Genomic DNA, 12,190 nt, shown 5'->3' on the forward strand with positions numbered 1-12,190 from the left:
GAGGAAAGAGCAACTGGAAAAGCCCTGTCTCGACTACAGTTAAAGTGATTGAAACTTGAATGGATGTAGGGAAGGATCATCTAACCATGCATGCCACACCGTGGATGAAGATTTCTTACACAGTGGCAGGAGACTCCACCCCTCCCTCCACTCATCCCCATTCATGTAGGTAAAGGACCCAGGGTTCAGGATTCCTGAGTCACAGATCAAGATTACGTGCAGCAGCCCTATGACAACATGCATTTGGATGATTCGTCTGGAAACAGCACACAGAATAGACGCGGTGATGGTTTAGATAATTTTACACTTTTTTTTTCTAAATGAAAGGAGAAAGCCTTTGAACAAGGCCACTGACTGAGAGGACTGGAGAACTGTATGGCCAGATTCTATGTGTTCCAGGCAAGCTCTTCTGTAGGGCTGAGCCCACAGTACTGTCCACGCCCCTTTTTGGGCTCACCCCTACACTCTTCAGCTAATGTGACATGGTGGCTGGCTCGGTGTTGCAGTCTCTTCTCCTCTGAGACTCTGAGTCTCTGACTGGGGTGGAGCATTCGTGTCTGTCTTGGGGAGGAAAAAATGTTTCCATGCCCCTGTGATCATACATACAGCCATATCGTCAGTTTTCACACCAGTAAGAAAGAGAACAAAAGCCCACATGGCTTTGCCTACTATTTATCTGTCTTGTCTATTTTCTACCTAAGCCAGAAGAAGCAAAGATACTTATGACCTCCACATAACTGTGGTGACTGGAAAAGGAGAATCCCAGAAGTAGTTTGGACTCTTGACCTCCCCCCCCTCCCCAGCTTCTTTTTAATGATGAGAAAATGAACTGAGCTCCTGAAGGTTTGAAATATCTGAGGTCATAATTGCAGCTGAGTTGTGGAGGATCTAGTCCAGGGATCTTTCTCCTACATGATTATGGGTGAGATAGTGTTGGGAAAGCAACAACTGATAAAAACAAACGTGAGTAAGAAGCCAGCTGGCATGGCTTGGTCATATGTGCCTTTAATCTCTTCTCAGTACTCCTGAGGTTGAGGAAGGAGGTTTGTGTGTTCAAGGCCAGCCTGGGTTACATAGTAACACCCTGTCTTAAAGCAAAAACAAAGTAACAACAGTAGAAAGGAGCCAGGAGCCAGTGAGTAATTGGAAGTGGAAATTCGGGGTGAGAGTATATCGGGCACAGGACATAGAAAAGCAATCCTGATGGAGCAGAGAACTCCCCCTGTTGATTAGCTTTCTTAGTGTTGGAAGGTGCTATGAAGGCTGATGGGCGAACAAAGACATCAAGGGTCTTAACAAGCATTAGACCCTGCATACTGTAATACTATCCTGCCAGTCAGGATGGTGCAATAGTGGCAAGATTGTTTATGGTATCAACCAACTGTTTCCTTGATTGAGTTCCAGGCCTGTGCCACAGGAGCGAACTCATGCCTGGCATTGTAAACATGGTAAAAAAAAAAAAGTGGCCGGGGAAGTCATGGGTTTAAGGGGGAAGCTTTTGATATTATCAAATGCCTTTTAAATATCCATGTTTCATGGTATGTACTCACTCATTTGTGAATTTTAGACATGAATCAGGGGAGTGCCAGCATACAATCCCATTTGCCAGAGAGTCTGGGAAACAGAACCTTCATCCAGTGACTGATGGAAGCAGAGGCAGACCCCCACAGCTAAACACTGAACTGAACTTCTGGAATCCAGTGTGTCAGAAAGGGAGAACTGATGGGCAAAAGGAGTTCAGACTGGGCTGGTTTAACCCACAGAAACAGTTGACCTGAACAAGGGGGAGGGCTTGGACCCCAGATTGATGGCTGTGTGGAAAGCATGGGACTGACCCAGACCCCCCTGAATGTGGGTGTCAGTGAGGAAGCCTATGTAATCTATGGGGCCTTAGGTAGTATTTATCCCTGGCATACAAATAGACTTTGAATGCCCATCCCACAAAGAGAGATACTCTCTCAGCCTGGACTCTTGAAGGAGGGCCTAGACCCTACCCTGGATAACATGACAGACTCTGGAGATCCACCGTGGAGGACCTCACTCTACCTTGAGATTGGAGTGGGGATTGGGTGGGGGACTGGAGGGCCTGGTGGGGAGGGATGGTGAGGAGGGGGAGGGAGAAGGAGCTGGGATTGACATGGGAAACAAACTTGCTTCTAACTTAAATTTTAAAAAATCCATGTTTTCATCCATAGATGACTGTAGCTCTCAACCTTGGTCAGAGAAGTTTCTCAGATTAGTGGGTGATGGGTAATGAAGAGATCTAGAACTGTTCTGAGCCTGGAAAATAAACGACTGAGTTTTCAGCCATAGGTGGGACATCTATATTAACTCTCCCACCTCAAGGTTCAGGAAACTTCTCAGAATAGTGGGTAGAAAGAATGTAAGAGATAGCATGGGTAGGGCTGCTGTGTCGTGCTGTACTCTGGATGTTGGTCTAGACTGGGCCAAGATTAACCTAGTTAAAAATTCCAGCGTGGCAGTGGGAAGGGTCCTTGAGTGTCTGCCCTGGCTGAGGAGCTATTGGTTCAGTGGCTGCCCCAGGAGGGAGGCACTTTTCTTTGAGGTGTGGTCTGCAGCTGGTTGCCCATGTACCAGTTGATAACCCTACAGTACCTGGACTGAGTGGGTTGTTAGAACCGGGATAAGGGAGACTTTAAGTGGGAGGGGAGATATCCTGGGCCAGGTGGAGATTAAGGGAGGAATTAGCAGAGATACGTTTAAGGTATATACAGCTATGGAAGTGCCAGAAAATGTGAATAATGATATATAGTACATATAGAAATATTGGTAAATGTATTTTATTATTTGAAAGAAAAGTTTTGGACTGGCTGGAGCTTGGCCTGTGGTATGAAGTAAATGCGCTGTCATGGAACAGTTCATTGCGAAGACCACCATTCACCCTCACTGACTTGAAATACCACCTGTGTGCCCATCACCACTTTCTGTATGCTAAGAACTGTTCCTGAATTTTCCTTTCTGTCCTGTCTGAATACATATTAGCCCAGCCCACTTCGCTGTAGGTAGGAGTTGACTTCGCATGAAAATCAACACGGACAAAAAGTCAGGCATTGAATTCAAATTACCTGGGTTTGAATCCGGGGTACCTCTTGTGGATATATGCTCTCAAGGAAGCGATCAAGCCTCTGTGAACTTTGTTTTACTCTTCTGGAAAATAATAATGACTCTCTCTACCTCACAGAGTTACTGTGGGTCAGAGAAAACACATGTCATTGGCCACTCTGGTACACAAAGGTAGGAAAGTACCATTGAGATAGACCTGAGCGGTAAGGTGTGTTGTGTGGGAACAGAGGGTGCTTGTCATTGTAAACAAGCAAAAAGAGTCTTAGTTTCGACCCTACGCTTCAGTTTTCTCAGTCATTATCCAGTATTAACGTGTCTTTGCTGGGAGAGGCGAGCCTAAAGCAAAATAGACTGTACTGTGCGGGCCTTGGGCTGTTTGCTTGATGGAGGCAAAGGTAGAAAAACCATATGGAGTTGACCCTGAACTGGGAATTAATGAAAAACCATTTGAAATTTATACATAAACTTAGCAAATCTAAATCTTAACACTCATGTAGTTTGCAATTTATAACGCAATTGCCTCCTGGAGATTATAAACTGATAATAATTTTTATTATCTGACGCCACCTGGCGTCTTTTGCAAGTTACTACAGCCTACATTCTTGAGGGCTTTTTTTATTTTTAAATTTAAATTTAAATTAGAAACACGGTTGCTTCATATGTCAATTCCAGGTCCCTATCCGTTTCCCTCCCCTCTTCCCGTGCCCTCCCACCAGCCCCACCAATATTCCCTCCTTTGCCCAGGGAGGGTGAGGCCCTCCATCGGGGTGTCCATAGTCTGTCATTTCATCCAGGGCAGGGCCTAGGCCCTCCCCCCAAGAGTCCAGGGTGAGAGTGCATCTCTCATTGTTGGATGGGTGCCCAAAGTCCATTTGTATATCCGGGATAAACACTGATCTACTACCCAAGGCTCAACAGATTACCTAGGCCTCGTCACTGACACCCACATTCAGGGGGTCTTGATCAGTCCCATGCTGGATTCCCAGGCATCAGCCTGGGATTCAAGAGCTAACCCTTGTCAGGTCAGCTGTTTCTGGGGGTTAAACCAGCTCAGTCTTAACCCCTTTGGTTATCAGTCCTCCCTCTCTGTCACTGGATTCCTTGAGTTCAGCTCAGTGTTTAGCTGTGGGAGTGTGCTTTTGAGATACCACTTGTGATTCCCCTGCCTCAGTTAAAGTCACAGGCATGCACCACTATGTCTGGCTTATACTTGTGGATTTTTAGTAAAATTGAAAAACATGGCTAATATTTTGTAGGCTTTTTTTTTTCTGGGCCAGGCACATGTAAAAACCTGCTGTATTTGTTTGCATGCTAATGAACTGATTCGATCAATACTTATTGAGAAATGTCTGTGTTTCAGTAACGTAGGCAGTGTCTGGTCTTATCCTTGTAGCATCTGCCTGGTGGGTTTTAATGCTCTTGGTTAACATAGATACCCAAGGTTGCACAGTCAGAGACCTTAATACTGACCCATGAGATGGTTAGTTACCTCTCATTGCCTCTATACAGTAATAATCTACTCTAGATCACTTGTGTAGCAATTTTTATAAGATAGTCTATCTCATGTATCAATCTTATATTTTTGGTTGTGAGCCTAGCCTTTAATGGCTGAGCCATCTCTCCAGCCCCTCATGTGGCAGTGTTATCAACAATCTTTTAATGCAGTTGCTTTTTGGGGGGTTAACAGAATATTCCATTTACATTTCTCTACTGCCTTTCTATCTGTGCCTCCTGAAGGGTCTTTGGAGGGTTGCTCTCAGGATGGTACCCGTCATTCTTAACGTGTTACCATGGACTTAGATTGTGTGTCTCAGCACTGCACAGAAACAATGAGAGCTTTAAACTGTCTGAATTTGTAAATTGTCACATATTTTACATCTACATTTAGAACCCCCACAACACAATCCTATAATAAATTTCACTTAAAACAGTCGTCTGTCTTTTAGTATTAAAGAAGGAAAACAAGGTGGTAGCTTCTACATTTACTCGTCTGTTGACGGACTGCCTTTGGTTCTTCTATTTTCTAATATTTAAAAATTATTATTTTATCATTATTATTTTTGCATGTGTGCATGTGGGAAGTTACAGGACGACATAGTGGAGTTGAGTCTTTCCTTCTGCCGTGTGGTTGGGTTCCAGGGATGAGATCTCCAGGCTTGCATGGAAAACATCTTTAGCTTTTGAGCCCTCTTGCCAGACACATTTGGTATCATTTTCTTTCATTTATGATTCTATTAATTAGATACATCTATCCATCTAGCTTTAGCGAAAGTTTTCCTTGGTTTCATTGACTTCTCTGTTTCTTTCCACTAACATCCACTGTAACCTTTACTAGTTCCTTCCTTCTGGCCCCTTTATGCATAATTTTTCTCTTCTTTCCCCTATTTTTAAGGTAGGAACTTGGGAGATTGATCTGAGATTGTTTTTACTTTCAAATTATTTATTTGTATCTTACGTAAATTGGTGTTTTGTTTGTATATATGTCTGTGTGAGGGTGTTGGATCCCCTGGAACAGGAGTTACAGGCAGTTGTGAGCTACCATGTGCGTACTGGGAATTGAACCCAGGTCCTTTGGAAGAGCAACCAGTGCTCTTAACTGCTGAGCCATCTCTCCAGCTCAGAGATTGTTTTTACTTTTAAGTGGGACACTTTCAGCCATACTTTCCCCTTTCCATATTATTTTTGCTGTTGAAATCCTATGAGTTTAAATGTGCTGTGTCTTCACTTTCTTCATGACCAAATATTATCTAGTTTCAATTTCGATTTCCTTTTTTAGCCATTCATTATTTAGGAATGTGTTGTTTAATCTCACACACTGCTAAGTTTCCCAAAGTTCTTTCTGTTATTAATTCTAATGTCATTTCATTGTGTTTAGAAGACATACTTCACACTTTATATTATTTTGAATGTAGTAAGGCTTGTTTTGTGGCCTTAACTCACAATGTTTCTTAGAGATCGTCCATTATTTTCAAGAAGAGTATTTCCTAAAAGGTCTAATGGGTGTGTAGTTGTCTTTAAGTCCTTGATGTTAATGCTGATCTCTTGCCTAATTGTGCTATTCATTATTGAAAGAAGAGTATTAGAGGTTCTACTATTACATTTCCTATAGATCCCTCATTTCTGGAAATATTAGCTTTATGTATTCTCTGTGTTCTGTTGTTAGGTGCATGAATGCTTATGGTTATTATATTTTCAGATGTATAGAAAACCATCTTTTGTCTTTAAAATATCCCTCTTTATGTGTTGCAACGTTTAGTTATGCAGTTTAGTTTTTCTGATATTGCTACAGCCATTCCACCTTTCTTATAGTTATTGTCTGCATGATATAGTTTCATGTTGTTTAATGTCTGGGATACATTTGGAGAAATTCATTGATAGAGAGTTCCTGTATTGTGTGAACATCATGTGGGCATGTACAAACTTAGATGGCATAGGTCAGTCATCTGTTGTGGCCTCAGTGCAATGAATATGTGTTGCTGTATTTTCGTGTCCTTCCAGGTCCCTTCGCTTTATCCCCAAATAAGCACACAAATACTTATATTAATTATAAAAATGTTAGTACTTCTTGTTGGTTAGCCCTCTTTTGATTATTAACCCATTTCTATTAATCTCTGTATTTCCATATGGTCTTGTATGGTCTTGGCTTACCGGAGAATGCCCGAACCTGTTACTCTTTCTGGGGGCTACATGGCATCCTCCGCACAGCCCTCTCTGTCTACTTTTCCCAGAATTCTCCTCATCTCCTAGTTCCGCTTATCTTGCTGCCTCTATTGGCCAAGGTGTTTTATTCATCAATCAATAAGAGAAACATATATACAGAAGGACATCCCCCATCAGGGATGTGTGTTGCTGGCACGGCACCGTATTCTGTTTCACATAACTATAGTCTTCAATGATTAAAGTATAGTATCTTATGCACACAGTGGTTTGTTATCAATATGAAGCATTATGTGCCGTGTATAATTAATTGAATGTCATATTTTTATATATAGCTTGCAGTCTAGTAGGTTTGTTTACATAGCATCTTCACAAACATGTGAGTAAAGTGTTATATTACAACATTACAAAAACTAAGACATCTTTAAGCAGTAGAAAATTTTCATCTCCATTTTAATCTTATGGGACCACTGATATTTCAGTAACTGACACTTCATTAGGTAGGACATGCCTGTGTATTTCCCTTTTTATTTTGATGCTGTTTTATGTGTATAGCTGTGTATCTGCACATGTGTGCCAGTGTCAGAGGACAATGCAAGAGAGCATCAGCCTCCCTGGGGCTTCAGTTATGAGCGGTTTGTGAGCTACCCACCGTGGGTGCTGGGAGCCAATTTTCTGCTTTAGTCATTTATTCTCTTTCTGTTCATATTGAAATGATCATAGTTTGATTTTTTCAATACATTAATATAAATAAACACAGAGGCAGGTGAATCTCTGTGAGTTCGAGACCAGCCTGGTCTACAAGAGCTAGTTCCAGGACAGCCTCTAAAGCCACAGAGAAAACCCTGTCTCGAAAAACGAAACGAAACCAAACAAAAACTCATGGAATGGATTGATTTAAAATGTTAAACAAGCTTTGCATTTATTTGGTCATAAAATTACACTTATGTATTGCATTATCCTATTCCCTAGAACTTTGTCAAAGAGTTTTATATCTATATTTGTGAAAAAACGCCTAGGTTTTTCTTTTTCTTTTATTTATTTATTTTTAGATTTTTCGAGACAGGGTTTCACTGTATAGGTTTGTAGACTAGCCTGGCCTCAAACTCACAGAGATTTGTCTGCCTCTGCCTCCTGAGTGCTGGGATTTAAGGCATGTGCCACCACCACCCAGCTAGTTTTTCTTTTTTTTTTTAAGATTTATTTATTATGCATATAGTATTGTCTGCATTCATATCTGTATGCCAGAAGAGGGCCCCAGATCTCATTACAGATGGTTGTGAGCCACCACGTGGTTGCTGGGAATTGAACTCAGGTCCTCTGGAGGAGCAGTCAGTGCTCTTAACCTCTGAGCCATCTCTCCAGCCCCTAGTTTTTCTTTTTTAATGTTACATGATTTTAACATCTGAGTGATTCTGTCATCACAAAACGAGTCAGAAAATGTTATTGCATGTTTAATTGTGACTACTACTCCTGCACAGGACCCCAGTTTGGTTTCCATCACCTTCACCAGGTGACTCCCAGCTGCTTATAACTCCAGCTTCAGAGGATCTGATGTCCTCTCTGGACTCCTTGGCCATCTGTCCTGTCATCTGTGCACAAACATCTAAACACAAGCACACAGATAAACATACTTAGATACATTATAGTGTGTGTAAAGGCCTAAGGGATTTACAGATTTGTCTATGACAAGCAGACCCTAAAAATATGCTTCTCTACTTTGGGTCCAGGAAGTAAGAATTTCTCAGTGGTAGGCCTAGATCATGTAACATTTGAACAAAGTTCTCAGGGATTAACTTACAAAATTAAATAGGAAAGCAGTACAGGTTTTGGAAGCTAAACACAACTACTGGAAAGCTTTATCCTGCCTAATCTGAAGTCAGTCAATGAGTTCCTTTGGGTTTTTTTCCTTCCCAGTAGCATGGGTACAGTAAGAGGCTGTCCATTCTGAGGATGTATGCTGACCAAAGGTATTTTCCTCTGGTCAAATCGGGAGAGTGGCATCAGTGTTGGGATTCTAAACTGTAAGCTTAAGATAAAGACTGTGAAAACAAAATAGAGTCCTCAATAATCTATATCTGCAGTTATGTGTGGCCCTATGGATGTACCATGTTGTAGAGATTTTACTGTCACTAAGTATATTACTGAGAACTTTTCTCCAAAGGTCAGGATAGATTCATTCAATTAAACTACAGGTAAAGGACTTGGCTTGCACTGAGAAACGGTGTTCGATGCAAACCAAACCCCAAACAAAAAAGCACAGTTCAGAGACACGTCCAAAAATTTCTTTTCACTCCTGGTCCATGCCAGACAAGGGAGACTTAATAGAGCATGCAGTGGTCACCATAGTCTTTGAGATACTGTTATTTGATGAGGCAGAAGAAGAGAACACAGAGAATTGTCCGCTAGCTCTTACATATCTTATCCAGGAGTATCTGCATACACTCATGCCCATATCCATTGGCAAAGCAAATCTCATTGCTGTGGCTGATATCAGTTGGTTGAGAAAATACTCTGCTTGAGTTCTTAAACGTGTGGGGAATCGGGCTGGTGATAAAGGTAAGTGGTAGTACACTTGACTAGCATGTGCAGGGGTCTTGGTTCAATTCCCAAAGGTGCAAAGAATAAAAAATGGAGGGAATAGAACTGTATTGCTAATACTTATATCATAGGGAACATGAATACTGTATGACATTTAATGTGAAACCAATGTTGGGAATGACTATTCACCTTGGCCTTGGGGTGGCTTTACATTCCATGGGGATGTTGTCAGGAGTCACTGGTGGTGACCATGATTTACTTGGCCCCATGATCATCCCTCCTTTTCTACACTGCAGAAAATGCCATTTTGAAGGACACCACCTCTGCAATGAATGCACTTAATGGGTCATGTGTCTGGAAGGCAGACTACCTTCCATCCTGAAGCCCTATAGGCTGTAAGAACACAGAGGTTTTGAAACATGGGAAGGGTGGTGGTAATGGGAGCTCCTATACCTTGGGTGGGATAGGTGGCTCGGATGCACATAATTATGTTGGCAAAAACACAGTGCATGGCACAAGAAATGCCCTCAAAGCACATACTGAACAGCAGACTCAGATTACTAAAATGATAAAACCCAAAATAAAAAAGCAAACAGCATAACAAAAGCAATGAAAAGTTAGCAGGACCCAGATAAATTCTCCTGGAGTCCTCTCTGATACTGTTCATCTATTCACTCTTTATTTATTTAATCTCCAGGGTCTCACTGTGTAGCCCAGGCTGGCTTTAAAATTGTTTTCCTCACACTGTGGCCTCTCAGATAGCTGGAGTTGTAGGTGAGGTACATGCCACGGTGAGGTGTGGCACAGTGAAGTGCATGCCACAAGCTTTGCTTGAGTGTTGTTATTGGTGGGTAACTTACTGCTTCGCAAGACAGAGCATCCAATTAGACATTATTTACATGGAGTGAAACCTTGCTTTTTCCTGTTTATTCTGGCAGTTTCAAAGTTGACCTTGCTCCTTGTTGGATCTTGGTTGGCAGCTATTCATTTTCAGGGCTGGAAACATGCCATTCTATGCTTTCATGGCTTTTCGGATTGCTGGAAAGAGATCTGATGTGATTCTGCCTTTGAAAGTGAATTGGTATATTTCTTTTTATAGTCAGACTTTTCCTGTCCTGGTAGCCACTCCCAAATAATGTACATTAATAATAATTGTAAATACTGGCCAATACTCAGGTTGGTTACTTGCTAACTCTTACATTTTAAATTAACCCACATTTCTTATCTAACTACTACCATGTGTCTCATGGCTTGTTATCCCATTTTCTACATGGCATGCTTCCTCTGTACCTGGCTAGTGACTCCTGAGACTCTGTCCTTTGTCACAGAATCCTCCTAATCTGGAATTCCTGCCAGATCTCTTCCTGCCCAGCTATAGGTCAGTCAGTCTTTATTAACCAACAAGAGTAATACATCGTTACAGTGTACAAAGATTGTTCCACAGAATCTCCCCTTTTTTGTCTAATTAAAAAGGAAGGTTTTAACTTTAACATAGTAAAACTATATACAACAAAAGCAGTTATCAAGTAAGAATTACAGCTATAATATTCAGTCCATTTGTATTTGCCAGAAGGGTTACCTAATGACAGGGAAATCTAGCTGCCTGAACAGTCAGCCTATGTTTTTCTGTAACATTGAGGTATCCATCTTTGGCCTACAGGTTTAGCATATCTGACAGACATTTCTGAGAAGCACAGAATTTTGAAGGACTGTCCTTCTTTATCTTGGCAAAGTTTGGCAGTCACTTTCTTTTTCATCCTGCTGGTCCAGTTTGGACAATATACTGTCAGCAATTGAGGCAAGGGCAGTTTCTATGCCCAAATATTTAGCTTCTGCCATAAAGAAAGTAAACTCCATATGGAATTTCTTTGATGCTCATCATCTTCTTTGAAGTAAATTGGTACTGCCAGGAGAAGACAGGTCTCACTGTCATGATAGGCCTTAGGTTATTAAACATATTAAATGCCATATTCTGTAGGTCTTTGAAGTGTTCAAATACCATCTATCTATCTACATCTGTGTATGACCTTGGAAACATATCTGATGTAACTATGTTTGACTATTATAGATGACTATTAATCTGTATTTCTTAATTATTCATTACATTCTTCAACAACTTGTTTAAGCACCATACCTCAAACAAGAGTAGAAACATACATACAGAATAACACAATTAACTTTAAATTTGGCATTAATAGTTGTTTTTTGGATTAAATTAGGTTCCATAATCTAACATTTTATCCTATCATTTTTATACCATATCCCCATTTTTCTATTCAGAACAAGATCTCTGAATCTAATCTCCTTTTGTTCAGTTTTTTTTTCTGACCATTACCAATAACAACTTATAACCAACCCCCTTAAATGATTACAAACCTCCATAATCAGTATTTTGGGAATGTGGGTGCCATTATTTAGGCTACTTCCTGTTCTCTGAGGGCACTGGTATCTTTGGGAGAACCTTGAGAAAACCAGGATAATTGTTAGTGGAGTGGTTTGTGAGGCTGGACCATCTCAGCCAGCAGCCTTAAATTTGTTTTGGATGCATAATTCTGAGAAGACTGTAACAGAGTCATTCTGAGATGTTGGATCACCTGGGCCAACTGTTTTCAGTGGTGTTTTGTTCTCTTGTTCTGAGAATACAGAAACTTTTAAAGCTAACACACATTACACATATGGAATATGTGGTGTGCACAAGTCAGTTAAAGATGATTTTTTTTTATGTTTGAGTAGAGGAACTATACGTTATGTGTCTTGTAGTTCTTCTAGGATTATTTTTATTTTTTTATGTATGTAGCCAGGATTTCAGGGGTTTTTTCCCTGATCAAACCTGATTTTCTTTAATCCAGAATAAATCCACAGCTTCTCACTTACTGTGGAAATAAAAGTATAAACCTCTCCCCTAAAA

Source organism: Mesocricetus auratus, unplaced genomic scaffold (genome assembly GCF_017639785.1).
Source record: "Mesocricetus auratus isolate SY011 unplaced genomic scaffold, BCM_Maur_2.0 Super-Scaffold_100691, whole genome shotgun sequence".
Lineage (NCBI taxonomy): Eukaryota > Metazoa > Chordata > Mammalia > Rodentia > Cricetidae > Mesocricetus > Mesocricetus auratus.